The sequence below is a fragment of the Mustela nivalis genome, assembly GCF_964662115.1.
Source record: "Mustela nivalis genome assembly, chromosome: 5".
NCBI lineage: Eukaryota > Metazoa > Chordata > Mammalia > Carnivora > Mustelidae > Mustela > Mustela nivalis.
Genome location: NC_139024.1, coordinates 139,074,471 through 139,090,407, shown reverse-complemented (window position 1 = coordinate 139,090,407; position 15,937 = coordinate 139,074,471). Strand labels below are relative to the sequence as shown.

The 15,937-nt window shown below is 52.5% G+C and overlaps 2 long non-coding RNA genes across 2 annotated transcripts; one reads left to right on the top strand and one right to left on the bottom strand.

Moving 5' to 3' along the window:
* The first annotated feature begins 959 nt into the window (after positions 1-959).
* LOC309864374 lies at positions 960-10,979 on the top strand. Its single transcript, XR_014311485.1, has 2 exons — positions 960-1,113; positions 7,019-10,979. It is a non-coding gene; the product is annotated as an uncharacterized lncRNA (long non-coding RNA).
* LOC309864375 lies at positions 2,114-15,058 on the bottom strand. The gene is made up of 3 exons (XR_014311486.1): positions 14,894-15,058; positions 2,547-2,622; positions 2,114-2,361 (listed from the first exon to the last, which is right to left on the bottom strand). It is a non-coding gene; the product is annotated as an uncharacterized lncRNA (long non-coding RNA).
* Between the last annotated feature and the right edge of the window lie 879 nt (positions 15,059-15,937).

The following is a 15,937-nucleotide window of genomic DNA, read 5'->3' as shown; positions in this document are numbered from 1 at the left end:
AACTTCAAAGACATCTGAACTCATTCATTATAGGCAAAATACCTCTCGTTCCAAATATTTCTTTTTTTATTTCCTAATTCATTGCAGGAGGTCTTGAGTTTGCTCTTTTAATTCTAGTGCTTTCAGACTCAGAATGTGATTCCTGGCATATTTTCATCAGATTACTTGGGACAGCTTTCTTCTTCAGGTTTTATTTGGTGACGGTCGGGTATGTTCTCTGGCTGTCACTCAGGACTGCTTAATGAAAGTGGGCCTGATTGACCCATAACTTCCTTGTGCGCCTTTGAGAAATGTTGCTGCTCCAGGAGTATCTGGAAATCACAGTTTTTCAGTTTGGTAAACCCAAGAGCAGCCGTTTTCTTTGCTATTTCCAGTGGTCTAGCCTGCCACCTAAACGGGTCTGCTGTCCTGTAAAATGCATTTTAAAATACACATACACATCAATTAAAACTGGTCTTGAAAGTATTTGTACGCAGTACAGAATGTTTCCAGAATTGCTACTGCATATTAAAGATGAGAAGCTCAAAGTGAATCTGAAATGCTAAGCAAAAAAAAGAGAAGTACAATATTGATATTAATTTCCCCCTGGAATTTGTAAAAAGAAAAAAAGCCTCCCACATTTTCTGCTTTTAAAATTCTGACATTTCAAGCAACAGAGTCTTGCTTTAGAATAAAAACAATTTAGGATCACTTTCACTTGTGCTGTTTGTCAGCTAGTTGACATTTCACTTGATGGTCCTAAGTCACGCCCCCATCCCAACCCCCACCCCTGTCCAGTACACATTGAGAGTTTGGGTTCCCAGTAGTTGTACAGACTGCATATCCTGAGCTCGTGAACATTTTTAAGCAAGCAGAGAGGCATCTTTCAAATTCCTCATCTATGTTGATGAGTCCGTACCTAGAATTTACTTTTCACGGTTTTTTTTTTTTAAGATTTTATTTATTCATTTGACAGACAGAGATCACAAGCAGGCACAGAGAGAGGGGGAAGCAGGCTCCCCGCTGAGCAGAGAGCCCGATGCCGGGCTCAATCTCAGGACCCTGGGATCATGACCTGAGCAGAGGCTTAACCCACTGAGCCACCCAGGCACCCCTACTTTTCAAGGTTTTATGGTAAGCGATAGAGCTGAATGAATGTGTTCTTCATAGAAAAAGTATGGAGGTCTCCAAAAACCTTTGAAGATGCAGTGTTTATAGTTATGTAGCATTTTTAGTCTTTCCTAAAGGAAAAAATGAGGTATCAAAAAGTATTAGGACAAAAAAAAAAATAAAAGTATTAGGACAGTAAGAACCAGCATTTTAAAATTTTTTGTCCACAGTGCTTAAAACACTCAGTATTAAGTAAATGTCGGATTAGTCCAAAGTCCGAAGACCAGTATACATACAAGATGCTAAAGCAGTTTTTGTGGGAGGGTGTTAGATTTTTTTTGTCCCTTTTCAAAATGTTTTAAAAATGCTTCTATTTTATAATGGAAGAAATAAATGTTAAATTTATCTGAGCCTCCTACAATGAATATAATAATCACAATAGTTGTGGGCAGCTTTGCTGTAGCTCAGAAAATGAGCCAATTTAAGAAACTTGGATGTATTGTCACTTTACATATTCAGAGAAAATTAAGATTATTGGTGGAAAATCCTTGAGAGTATTTTTCCTTTTTTCCTTAAAGGAACTCCAGCTCCCCCTGCATTGTTTTTTTAAATTAATAAACTACATCTGCAGCTGGCTTTGTGCCAGGCCCCGTGTTGTGTGCTGCCCCTCCTGCCCCACTCTGCCTCCCAGTCCCTGTGCCCACGTTGACCCAGTGAGTCCAGTCCTGCCCCTCTGGCCACTAGTCACACTCCAGTGATCATGGAGACCGCTGTCATCCACGGGCGATCTGGTCCTCCCCGACTTGCTCCCCTCGTCCGAGCCATCAAGGTGGCATCTGCGTCCCAGCACTGTTTCTGATTGTCCACCCTCACCACTACCTGAAACTACCTTGTCCTTCCATTATCTGTCACCCCTTTTTGAGGAATTGTATTTACCAGATCACCAAGGCTTAAAATAGTATTGTTTAGTATACAAAATACACAAAATAGTATACAAAATACAAATAGGATACAAAATACAAAATAGTATACAAAACATGGTAAATGTTTTAATAAATATGAATTACTATCCCAGCCATACAGTGAAGTATGTATATCCTCATTTAGAAAATGAGGAACCTGAGTACACAAGTAACTTAGTAAAAACCACTCAGCTACTAAGTGACAAAGCTGAAACAGGAGCACGCACATGTCTGTGTCCAGAACCTTCAGGATTCTCCTGCCTTCCTCATGATGTGGAAGGTTTCCAGGTAGGAACTCAGTCACCATTCCCTGAAAACCCAGAGAAAATAGGTTGAATCGTGGTGCCCGCGTCTTGGCATCATCTGTGCACACAGGCCTAAGACTTGCAGGCTCATGTGGCAGACAACGGCACCTGGAGGATTCTAGAGAAGAGGCCAAAATGGCCTCTTGCTTGTACATAGCAGCTCCCACAGGGAGCATTCACCAACACAAACCTCAGCAGACTGCAAGCAAGTGCCCAAGAGTTGCTGGAAGGGCGGTCATTACACAGTGAAATCCCGTAGGTGAGTTCTAGAAAAGGAAGTGGGACAATAGGGAAATCACAGCTGTAGCTTCAAAATGAAGTCAGTTCCCAAACTGTGAGTGAATCATAACCTTAAATATTTCTTTGTTAAATTTTTTTGTATGACTTAGCAGACAGTTCAGTTAACTATTGTAGGTGCTCAAAAGCTGCCCACCAGCCATTACACGATCACCGTGAGGAAAGACAAGAAAATAGAAGTGCAAGCCCTGTCCAAGTAGTATTTCATGTCAGGAGACCAGTTGTGCTAAGATCTTTTCAATTACTAAGTTTGTAATAAGGGAATGATTCATTATTTCTGCGTTTGGGTTTCATAATTTTGAATCAGTAGTACTCTTCTAGAACTCTCCGAATGATAGGAAAACCCTTGAAAGCCTAACCATTATTCCCCAGGCCAACCTTGGTGCTTGTCTGCCTGAGTGTGTTTTGCTGCCCTCTGCTGCTAACCGTTGGTACAGCAGTGAAGGTCCTTCGCAGGGCTGCCCCTTGGCATTGCTAGAAAGGTGAGGAAGGACTGGGAAGAAGCCAAGGAATTCTTCTCTCCTAAACAAACTACTGCTCCAGCCCATGCAACCCAGCCAGCCTCTGCATGCCCGTGCCCCACCCCAAAACAAACATCAAAGTGAAAAACTGCTTTTGCTAAGATGTCAACGGGATGATTCGGATTTTTAAGTTACTTGAATGATCGTGTCCGTGATGAATACTATAGCCCTGTGCGTCACCTGTGGTGCTGGCCAGCCACCGCTCTGCTCTGCCTCTATAATGTACACACACACATACACACACACACACATTTACTTCAGATGAACTAACCAAATATTTTTACTTGGACATCAGTGCAATATGATGGTTAAGAACTATTGGAATTAGATTTTGTTGGACTCAAGGCTCACCCATTCAGTGGCTGGATAACCTTAGACGAGCCACTTACCTGGCCGCAGCCCGCTTCTGTAAAATGGGATAATAGTACTGAAGTTATTAGTTACTAATATTCAGTGAATATTTATATAGCCCTCACTGTATGTCACGTGTCCAGCTTTTTGCCCAGTGTAGCCCTCTCTTCTGTATCCCCCTCTATGGACACCTCCACTGGGCCAGGACCCCACTCCCATCCTTGGACAGCTCAACTCAGACAATTCTTTCTTCAACCCAAATCGGCCTCCTCGTGCTATGTCACAGTTCCACTTTCCAGATCATCTTAGAAAAAAGATGTTTTCCCTTGGGACAGCCCCATGCATTGAAAAGACCTGTCACTCCTTCCTCTATTGAAACGCACCCTTTAACCGGGTTAAAGTAAAAAGTAATAATCACTTCAACCTACCTGGATTATTTTTTTTTTTTTCTAAAATCATCCCGTAATTTTTTTTTCAAGGGAGCACTGTCTTTATTAAGATGATGGGAAATAACGTAGCCACTTAAAATCTTACGTTTGTTATTGAATAATGCAAGGGTCCAAAGTAAAGATTTGTAGGAATTAAGGATGGAAAAAATTCCCTATGTTCTCTCCCTCCGAAATGCATCACCTCCACAGTTACTTGCCCTCAGGCAGCGTTCACGAAAGCAGTTGCCCAGAAGATCGCCCCAGGGAGACTGGCTTACAGCTCAGAGTTCCGGGCTCCGTCCCCAGAGCCTCTGACTCTTGCTCTGGGCTGGGGCCCAGGAATCTGTATGTTTGATAATAAGCCTACCCAGGGCTCCCACGGACTGCAGCGTGCCCCAGGAGAGCCGGGAGTCCCACGTGAAGACACTGCCGAGTGCAGAGTCGCAAGCCCATCTGCCCTGCTGCCTTTGGGAGCCTCTAACTCGCCCAGTGGCAGGATGACACTTGTACCACAGATGGCCATGGTTTGCGGGCCCTGACCACTCTGCTGGGGCTGCTTCCCTTGCTCCTTCCTGTGGCTCCTGCCCTCTTGCTGGATGCCGCGGGGGTGGGGGCAGCTGAAGGCGGCGGCGGTGGTGGCTGACCCTTGGAGCACTTCCTGTGATCCAGGGACTCTTCTAAGCATTTTCCTGGTGTTTACATGTGTCATTGTCAGGACCCCCCCCCCCCATGAGAAGGGTTCTAATCCCATCGTGTTGCAGCCCAGTAAAGGGAGGCAGAGATGGAGAAAACAAATGGATCTGTCACCCGGCTTTTGAGCTAGGCCACCCAGGATTCAGACCTGGCAATGTGACTCCAAGCCCTGCCCCGGCACCCAACCTCTCCTGGGGCCATCAGACCCACCGGCCAATTTGCACATAAGCATTTAACCAGTGCTGTGGGACCAGTGTCCCAAAGGCACCTCACACTCAGCACAGAAACTGGTCATTTTCCTCTCTAAACCACTTTCTCCTCCGGTCTTTCCTGTCTCAGTTGGTGCGGTCACCGCCACAGGAAACTCCCTTTGCACAGGTTACCACCCCCCTTCCTACCTCTTACCACTCTCCTCTGCCCTCAGTTCCTGCACTTGACAAGCACAATTGCCCCATGTGGGGGGTGGGGGTGCTGGCCTTGCCTGCAGTGCTGGGACAGCTCTGACCAGTGTCCTGCTGGGCTTAGTCCCTTCGAGCCGGCCACCCACGCACTGCGCTGGGCCTCCTGATCCCGTCACTCTGTCCTGCTTAAAACCTTGCTGCAGTTCCCCACAGCCCGCAGGACCAAGACCCTCTACTGTTTGTCTAACCTGACCTTCAAACCTGATCTCTCACTAGTCCTGACCTTGAACTTGGACCCCCATTGAACTGTCTGTTCCCTGAGTACACAGCACCCTTGCCACCTCCTGGCCCTGTCCCCAGATGGATGTGCCGACGCCAGGCCCCTACCTGCTGGCTGAGTGTCTAGCTGGGGTAACCTTTCATTCTGATATTTCAAACCTATGGAAAAGTTGCAAAATACTGTAGATTCCCTGTAGCCTTAACCCTCACCCTGATCATTACTCTTGAACATTTTGCCACATATATATACATGCACACACTGTACACCTGTTTGAGAATGAATTGCAGACACGCCCCTTTGCCCCTGAACACTCCAGTGTTTATGTCCTAACTACAAACACATGCTCTTAGACAACCAAATGACAGTTCTCCACGGCAGGAGAGAAACAATGGTTTCAGGAACTGTCTCAGGGATGCTCATAGATCACGGGTAACATTTGTTATGTCTCCTTAATTTTTTTTTAAATTTTATTTACTTATTTGACAGAGAGAGGAAGAGAGGAAGCGTGCACATGAGCTGGGGCAGAGGGAGAGGGGGAAGCAGGCTCCCCGCTGAGCAAGGAGCCCGACACGGCTCGATCCCAGGACCCCGGGATCACGACCTGAGCCGAAGGCAGAGGCTTTAACCCACTGAGCCACCCAGGCGCCCTGTCATGTCATGTCTCCTTAATTTCTTTTCACCTGAAACCCCTCAGTCTCTCTGGGCTTTTAAAGCATTCTTAAGGAGCACAGGCACGCCGCTTTGCAGACCGTCCCCCAGCCCGAGCCCGCGCACTATTTCCTTGCAAACAGGTTCAGATTATGCCTTCCTGGTGGGAATGGCACGGCAGCTATGTGGAACCTTCTCAGTGCAGTGAGGCAGGAGGCCCCTGGGGCTGCTGGCTTGTCCCGTTACTGCCACAATGATACTGATGGTTTGGGAAAGGTGGGGTCTTGGTAGTTTTTCAACCTCGGTTTTCAGGTCCCCTCTTCAAAGGAAGCTTCCTTAGCCTCCCCCACGCCCCTTCCAGGCACCCCCCCGCCCCCGTTAGGTCTGGGCTCACTGTCCCCATGAGGCCGTTCAGTGCCATCTGATGGAACACTGGTGGCGGCGTGCCTGTCCTCCCCCTTCCCTGCGCGCTCGGGGCTCCGGGAGAGCGGGGACCACCTCTCGCTCCGCGGCGGGGGCGCGGCCCAGCGCAGGTGCTCCACATGCTGCTGCGTGAGTGGAAGGATGAATGAAAGGATCCGGGAGCCCGCTCACTTACAGAGCAAAAACCCCAGCTCTCTCCGCGGCAGGCTTCGTGGCTTTTTCTGCTTTACTCGTGGAGCATGGCTAAGCTAAGTGCTTTATTTCTGTGTCTGCCGGGTTCTCACCGAAACCATGGGAGTCTCACTAAATTCCCGTCAACGTGTTGATCCTTCCTTTGTGGGACACACAGGATGGACCAATTTTAGAAACCTCGAACCCCACTTATAGATGCTCCCACTTGTTTCTTCCTGGAAGGCTGGGCAAGGGGAGGAGGGAGATTCTCCGGGTCTCTGATCTGGTGAAATATTCGTACCCGAACGAGTGGGAAGCGTCTTTGGGTGGGGGAAGGCGGGCGCACAGCCCCGTCCCCTCTGTCCGGCCCCTCACTGCACTGTGGGGAGGGGCGTGATTCCGGGCTGTCCTGAAGCCTCTCAGGTCACTCTCTCCCTTTGTTGTTGCAGACGCAGGAGGAAGGAGACGCACTGATGCTGTCATCAGACCCCTCCTGCAGCCTCCGCCCTCTCCCGGTGTCCAGGTGCCCAGGCTGCGCACTCTGCAGAGGCTGCCGCAGGAAACCCCCCCGACGTGCGGGTCCTGGAGACTGGCCATCCTTTCTGCACCGTTTTGCTCTCTCTGACACGTAGGACCGCACCGACCGCTCAGCAGGATCCTCCCCCGGCTCCCGCTGAAAAGTCACCCCCGGGAATGGCTGTGGGACCAGGGCTCTGTGGCTTCTGATTGACAGCTGTTGTGCGTTGTTTCTGGGTGGAGAGTTCCCAGGAAATTGGGCCTCCCCTGCCAGCAGGTAGGATGAGGGTGTGCAGACCCGCCGGCGAGGACCGGGAGAACCGGAGGACCCAAGCAGTAGATTCCTTTAGCTCAGCTTGCTCTTACCCCATTACATAGACAGCGGCCAACGTCAGGAGACCAGCGGCTCTGGGTGAAGGGACCTCACCAGCCCCTGGGACACGATGGTTGTGACACATACCTTAGCAGCTTCCGGTTTCATCTTAGGGACATGGTCAAAGATGAGCTGGGCCCAGAGGGGCCTCGGTTGGGGTTGGGCAACCGCAGCTTGCGGCTGGGCCTCGGGAGTGGGAAGAGCTGAGTAAGGCTTCCCGGGAAGGCAAGTCCCCAAGCCTTATCAGTGAGCGGCGTCCCTCCACCCCCGCCCCCAGGCCTGCTTTCCGTGTGCTGGGGCTCTTCCTAGGCTCCCCCCGGGCTCTCTCATGACGCTGACACGAATTAAGTTGAATGGCTTTGAGTTGCATTGGACTGAGCTGAATTGGACTGAAAGGCCTACAGCCAAGTGTGCCTCTTGCTGAATGCCAGGCCCTGGGGAACTGCAGGCTCGTGGTACGGTCCCGTCCACACCCGCGGGGGCCTCTATAGTGATAAGACTCCAGACTCGTGGCAAGAATATGGGAGGAGAAGGGGCAGGGAGGGCCTGGGAGGCTCCAAGGGGACATGCTCTTTGGGCTGAGCTTTCAAGGACGGAGTGGGAGCTTTGGAGAGAAGAATATGAAGGCAAGAAGGACGTTACAGACCGGGGGGAGCCATGCAGAGGGTGTTTGGGGAACAGAGGGGAGATGGCAGAGAAGCCGATGACCGCAGTTCCCCTGAGAGATGATACCGACATGCACGCGCATAGACAGAGTCACCCAGAGAAGATGCCTCACGACCGCCCAAAACATCCCCCACACCTAAAGCAGAATCCCAGGAAGTTAGCCCAGGAATCTGCATTTTAAAACGAGCGCTACAAGCGAAATCCGTGTTGGAGACTCACAGTCAGGGCCTGGGGGTGAGCCTCTGCTAGGTGACCAGTTCTGGTGTCAAGTAGGTAACTGTCACCCTTGGAGCAGGTCAGAAACAGACAGCTGGCCCCAGCCTGAGGGGACCTGGGTATTTGCCTTGTTGGGCACATGTACCCAGGTGGGGGATGGGGTGCTTCTGGAAGCCAGTCAGAGGGGAGACCCTGCTGACATGAGTTCCAAGAACTCAGCCCACGGGTCCTTCTGAGGCTCCAGTCCTAAGATTTGATCAGCTGCGTCGTTGTCATCTTTTTTTTTTTTTTTTAAAGATTCATTGATTAGAGAGAGGGAGGGAGTCCCAAGCCGACTCCTCAACGAAGCGTGGAGCCCGACGCTGGGCTCTCGCTCATGACCCTGAGATCATGACCCGAGTCGAAACAAAGAGTCAGGAGCTCAACGAGACTGCACCACCCAGGCGCCCCGAAAACCTTATTTAAATGAACGAAGGGTCCCACCCACCCGGAAGAGAACTCAAGTCACAGGCATCTAGTCCTAGGCCGTGGGAACCCTTTGCTTTTCCAAACAAAAAGAAACACAAAAAAGCAAGACACTTTTCTTATGTCTCCAAATTCTAGAAAGATACGTGTAATGAGAGGTGAGGGAAAGACACTGAGACCGCGGCCGACCGAGCTTGGCACCGCAGGAGCCCAGCAAACAGGCCCACGTGGCCCAGAACTCACGGGGCCCAGTCTTGGGAACGCGGGCCTTGTGCTCTCCTGAACATCAAGGGAACGCTCCTCCCAGGAATGCTGGTGGGAATCCCTCATGCTTCTGGGGAGCTTCCCCCGTGCCTGACCCTCTGCTGCCTGCTTCACAAGCAGGAGCGCCTCCGCGCCATGTTCTTCCCTCCCCCGGGACCCTATCACGACCCGCATGTCGGTGGTGTCAGACACACACAGAAAAGCGATCAAGGGCAGCATACTGGCCTCCTCAGGTGGCCACCACAAATACCACAGCCCGGGTGGCTTCAGTGACAGAAGTTTATCTGCTCACGGCTCTGGAGGCTGGACGTCCGAGATCAGCCATCAAGGTTGGTTTGTCCTGAGGCTTCTCTCCTTGGCTTGCGGATGATCGCCTTCTCCCTGGGTCCTCGAGAGGCCTATCCCTCCCGTCTGAGTGTCCAAATTTCCTCTTCGGGGAAGGACACCGGTCAGATTGGATTAGGAACCCACTTAGGGCCTCATTTTACTCTTCGAAGGCCCCGTCACCATAGGCAGTCACGGGCTGAGGTACGAGGGGGACATGACTGAACGAGCGAATCTGAGGGACACAATTCAGCTCACGGCAGGCAGGATTTCCTTTACTATAATCTTGCATATACGTGTGTGTGTGTGTGTGTGTGTGTGTGTGTGTGTGTGTGTGGTTAAGAGCTTTGAATGACGTAAGAAGCTCCATTCGTCAAGCTTAAGCTGTCCTTTACCTCACGACGCAGCTTATCATCAGATAAATGTTATATTTGCAGCCTCCTGAAAACGTGTGAAGCCCCTTCCATTTTTAGGATTCGAAGCAGCTTCCTGGTGAGCCTCTCTCTAGTAGAATTAAAAACTGAATTCTGGGCCCCGAATTTCCTGGCTGTCGCCACCACTGTGATGCCATAGAATGTGGAGGACCTTTTCCAACAACACTCAGGACACGAGACCATGACTCCCATTGGCAAATGTGCATCACACACCCACGGGGCCTCAGGAACCCGTGCCTCCCACGGGCAGTTTGTGGGAAGGAGAAGGGCTCCCAGCACCTCCCAGAGAGCCGACGGGATGTCTGGCAAGGGCATGACCTTTCTTGGGGTTTGGGTGGGGGGCACCACCGGAAGCCGCCAGCAGGGGGACCGCACCCCCAACGGCAGTCCCGCTCCCCAACACAGGGTCCTTGCTCCCTTTAGAGCATGGGCAACCCTAAAATGAATAGATAATAGAGGATTTTGTATAACATGTAGAAAGAGGCATTGAGGTCAATTTAGAGGAAACATGAATCCTTTTCTCTCTAATCAGAAGTAAAATTAAGTCCTCCCCCAGGCCCCAGCTCTGTGAAACAACTATGGCTCCTTTTGTCCTCACCGGGAACCCCTTGAAGGGGCTTCATTGTCCCCACATAATCTTGGATATGGGAGACTATGGGTCTATCTCCAGGAAGGCCTTAAGTAGTCAAAGAGGCCTGGAGAGTATCATTCCAGGGGGCTTGTACTTGTTTGAAGCTCTGTATGCACCTTACATTCTGAGTAAGAGGCCAGTTATACCCATTTTCAAGATAAGACATCAAGGTCCAGAGGATCCCAATCAAATGCAGGTAGCAGGGCTAGGATTCAAACCCAGGGCTGTTTGGCTCCAAGTCCCTTAAGCTTTGCGCTGTATCTCACTGCAGGATACCGGGAGAGGGGTGAGCGCCAGCCTTCTGCACATCAGGAAGTCCCAGGGAGCTTTTAAGATGCCCAGTGTTGGGCTGCCCGGGTGGCTCAATCGGTTGAGCGTCAGCCTTTGGCTCAGGTCATGATCTCAGGATCTTGGGATCGAGCCCCCCGTCTGTCTCTGTGCTCAGTGGGGAGTCTGCTTCTCTCTGTGCTTTCTCTCTCACGCTGTCAAATAAATAAAAAAAAAAATTCTTAAAAAAAAAAGAGTCAGATTCCCAGTGTTTAGTACCACTCACAGAGACTGATTCAGCCTGTGTGGGTCACCCAGAGTCTAACGGTCCCGAGGAGATTTGAATGAGTAGCCCAGACAGAGGACAAATGTCTTCCAAGAAAAGCAGGAGGGAAGGTCAAAGCTACAAAATGTGCAGTCAGCGAGCTGGGCAGGAAGTTGTTAACTGAAAACGTGCCTATCTACCTGGCCTGGGCAGCATGAGAGATGAGACCAGACCCTATGTCCCCCGCCACAGCCCAGACCACACAGCCCCTGGAAACCGCATATTAAGGCTTGGCTTCCATCTCTGAAAGTACAGCCGTGGACTAGCTCACATGTGCAGGGTGCTGGGCTAAATTTTGGTAGGGACACACACATACACAATACTTGACCCTGCCCTGTTCTTTAGCCTGGTTGAGGAGGCAGAGGTCAACTAAAGAAAAGAAGAGAAAGTGTTAAAAAAAAAAAAAAAGGCAAATATATTCCATTTTGAAAGAACCAAGTGAGTGATCTTCCCAGAAGGGCTGAGCAGTCTGGGAGGGCCTCCAGGAGGAGGTGAGACTGAGGAGTGGAGCCCCACTGCAAGTGGCCTGGGGGTATGCTCATTTCAAGGCCTGGTGGTGCAGGAGACGGCTGGGTGGGTTGGGCCGGCCGGTTTGGGAAGTGAATTCGGGGTGTCATTCTCCCAGCTCCTGGGGCCATCGGAGGCATGGGGCAGGGAAGCTGCTAGAGAAAGATTTGCTGGGTGTGTCCAGCTTCACTGGGTCGGAGGGTCCCCTCGGGAGGGCCCTCCAGAGCCCCACGCTGGGCGGAAGTGACGGGTGGCGCCTGGGAAGGAAGAGACAGGTGTCGCTATCGAGGGCAGGTGATGCTGAGCCCGGTCTGAGCACGCCACTCCCGGGCACTCACACTCGCCAAGGCTTCAGCGCGATGTGGCCTCGTCCAGCCGCGAAGAGTGCAGTTTCCCGGCAGGCCCACGACGAGACTCAAGGCTTCTCTGCTCCCGGGCTACACTGGCACTTCAAACACCCCCTTTTCCACCTGCAGGCAGGGCTGGAGCTGGAGCACACCAGTCCGCCCCCTGCCCCTCCAGGTTTGGCCCTGACGGGGGGTAGGGGCTGGCCGGCCTCTGCTTCCCCAAGGCCTGTCTTCGGTTCTGGGGCTGCCCACCCCTGCCCGACAGCTTGAGCTCTGCTGCCCTCCCCTTCCCCGCCCTCCCTTGCCATCTCCCAGTGGGGAAGACCTTCCTGAGGCCGGCTTTCTCCTGCTGACTCTCCCTTCTCTGAAAATATGCAAGTAAATACCCAGGGGCTGGCCGGGTTCTGGCTTGAATCCCTGGCCCTGACCCTGCCAGGCCAGTAATCAGATCTGCTTGCCTGGGAATTCCAGAGGTGGCAGGGAGAGACCCAGAGTCCCCAGGGGCGCCCTGCACAGGCCCTGCCCGGACTCCCGTGGCAAGGCCAGCCACAGTCCTTTCCCGCTGGTTTCCGTTTAAGAGACTCAGCTACTCCTACTGGTCCTTCCCCACCAGACCATCTCTCCCTGTTGGGCTCACCTGCCTCCTGGCCTGGCTTGGCCTCCAGACTCAGCCCTTCCAGCCCTGGGTGAAGGCAGTCAGCAGCTTGGGTCACTGCACTGAGTGCCCCCGTTCTGGACACTCTAAGAGGGGTAGAGGGCTGTGGGATTTGCCTCGAACTGAGCCACATTCTGTGTTGTAAAGCCAAGCAGCAGGCCAAGCAGCGGGCTTCGTGTTCACCGGAGTCTCTGCGGATCGGCCCTCCCTCTCCTTGGGCCCTGTCACCTGGTCTCCCCGGGGCTGCTTGGCCCCTCCCTGCTCCCTACCCCATTCCCACATCACCCGTGCCCCTCACTTTGCTCTTTGCAGACAGTCTCTGGCTTCCCGGAAACAAGGAGGCCTTCTAACCAGAATATCCCAACTTCCTCCTCTCCCTGGTGGGGTCGGTGGTCTGCATTTTCCTCTCTCCCGGGTTCCCATCTGTTCTTTAGAGCTCGGTCATCTGGCCTGTCTATGCTTGAATCCTTCCCTTTGCCCCTCCTCCTGGGCCTTGGTCAACCACTACTACTTTCTTGCCTTATCCGTGATACTAACCCCCCACTACCTCCAAACACAGACGTCTTCTTCTTTTATCCTTAAGTCTCCCCAGACCCCTGCCATCCCCTCTGGGGACAGTCTTAGGTCACTCCTTCCCTGGTCCCCAGACTCCCTGTCTTCACACCGCATCGCTACTGGGTCCCGGCTCCCTCCACGCGTGATGCCAAGTTTCATCTCTGCATTGTTCCGGTAGTTTCCTTGCTGGCTTCCCTGTCTCCATCCAACCCTCCGCTTTGCAGCACAGCCCTGAGACGCCAGCCGCCTTCACCAACCTGCCTTTGCCTGGAATCTAGGTCCCTTATCCAAACTCCGCTCATCCCCTCATTCATCCGCTGTGCGGGTTTCACTGTCCTCGCCGTGGGTCAGGGAGCGTCGCCACCTCCCCATCAGCCAGTAGCCCACCCCACTCTGGCGGGTTCCGCAGTCTGCCTGCAGGGCTCCCTTCACTGTCCCTGGCTGCCTCACCCACCACCACACCTGCCGGCTGAAACCCTCCCAAGTGCCACCTGCAGGGCATCAGGGTCCCCAACCAGAAGTGTGCCCTGCCTCTGAGCACCCACAGTGGCCTGCGCTCCTGCTCCGTTTGACAACACCGCTCTTTCCCGAGGGTCGCTTGCCTGCGTCTCTCTCTCCTAGACTTTTGGAGAGCAGGGTCGGGGTCTCCCTCGCCTTGGGACCTCCTCCAAGTACCTGCCCCTTCTGGGTGCTCACAGACGCTTGCTGAGTGAACGAAGGAATGGCCAGGGCTGAACATGATCCGTCCTGAGCTCCGGCTCCCCTCCCCACGCTTGACCAGGCCTCCTTCCAGGTCGTGGGCCAGGAAACCCTGGTTTTCATCTGCTGGGCCAGGCTCCCCACCAGACCTCTTTGGGAGATCATTGCAAAACTCACTTCCACCAAGCCAATCTGCAGACAGTTTTTGCTCTTTTCTTCCCCCCGACCCCGAAGGAAATACGAAAAGTTTGAAACTACCATGGATGGTTGCCATCATGGCGGACATACGTCCTCATACATTCGCCCACACACACCGAATGTACAACCCCAGGAGTGAGTTTTAGGGTGAACGACGGAATCTGGGTCACGATGACCTGTCGGGTAGGTTCATCCTCTGTAACAACTTCCAGCTCTGGAATGCCTGGGTTAAGCATCTGCCATCAGCTCAGGTCATGATCCCAGGGTCCCGGGATCGAGTCCTGCATTGGGCTCCCTGCTCAGCAGGGGGTCTGCTCCCCCTGCTTGTGCTCTCTCTCTGACAAATAAATAAATAAAATCTTTTAAGAAAACAAAACAAAACAACCCAACCTCCAGCTCTGGCTGGGTGTAGATGCTGCGGGAGGCTGGGGGTGTGGGCACAGAGGGCATATGGGAAATCTCGGCGCCTTCCTCTGTTTGGTTGTGAAACTAAAAGTGCGCTAAAAAAGAAGTCTTTTTAAAAAATTTAGTGATTCATCATTTACATATAACACCCAGTGTTCATCATAACAAGTGCCCTCCTAAAAAAAAAATAACAATAAGGTCTTAAAAAAAGATAGTATATCACAGGGAACATCAGCGTGGTGTAATTCAGTTTCAGTAACAAATTCGTAGGGATTTTCCTCCTGTGTATTTACTCCCATATCCTCTTGCGTCCATGTCTGCTCCCTCTCTCCCTGGCTTTCGCTTTCACTGTTCCTCTCGTGCTGACAGGGCCCCTCTCCAACTCAGAGGCAAAGCCTCCTATTCTCCCTTCCCTCACCTCACAGACCAGCCCTGCCTCTCCCCTGCAGCATCCAAACTCTGGCCGTCAGCACTTACCTCAGGTGAAGGAGGGCTGGGCTGCCGCTCTCATGCCAGTGAACTGAGAAAGAAAGGCCGGTGGGAACGGTCTGGAAGATTCTGGAAGGATGTGGGCAAGGTGGGGGCGGGGCAGGTCTGTTGGTTCATAAGGTTGCTTGTGGGTCCTAGAGCTGGGTACACACTGCACAAGTCAGAGTTCTGTGCTTTCACCAAGAGCTCGGGGCAGGGTTTGGCACGGACCTGGTGCGGTGAGCATGGGAAGGCCAACCCACCATTAGTGCTGGCTTGACGGAACCTCACTGGTTCTGATCGTGAAACTCAATGCCACTCTCAGGAGAGCAGCGAATACAACTGTGTACAGACCAGGATGAGCGACCCAGTCCTGGGCTTGAGGTCAGTGGGGGGACGGCAGCCCTCAGGAACTCAGCGACCAAGCCTGAGACACCAAGGGGGTGCTGGGACCCATGGAAACACCCAGGCTGGGTTCTAGACCTCCAAGACAGGAGAATGGAACAGTGTTCCCTTAACCAGCAGGGCCACTAGTCTGTACTTAGGAACTTAGGACTGGGCTGAGGGGCTGAGGCCGGAGCGCGTCCTGGGAGTGCATCCAGCCCCGTCACACAGCTCAGTGTTCAGGGCTCTGAGGCGCCATCTTGAAATTCTTTATGATTGTGTATTTGAACTGGGCTTTGGGAATGAAGTCCGATGGGACAATGGAGCATGCCCTAGGGCTTGGGGGCTTGGAGGCTTGGTTCATGTGTGGTCCTGCTTTCCTCTGCCTCCTTCCTTCTTGGAATGGAGTCTTGGTTGTCTGCCTCCCCCACTTCCCAGGTGGAGGCCTGGGAGCAGACACAGGGAAGGTCGGTGTGTTGGTGTGTTTGCTCCTCACTGGGGGGTGGGGGTGCTGGGGGGTGGGGGCAGTCTCAGCCTCCTGTGGGCATCTCCCCACAGGATCCTGCCCACTGTGTTTAAGACACAGTGTGGTCTTAAACAGCAAATAAGAAACACCATGGAGGGGGCAGCTGGAAGAGAGAAGGAAAGGCTCTTTCCTGCCTCCTGAGC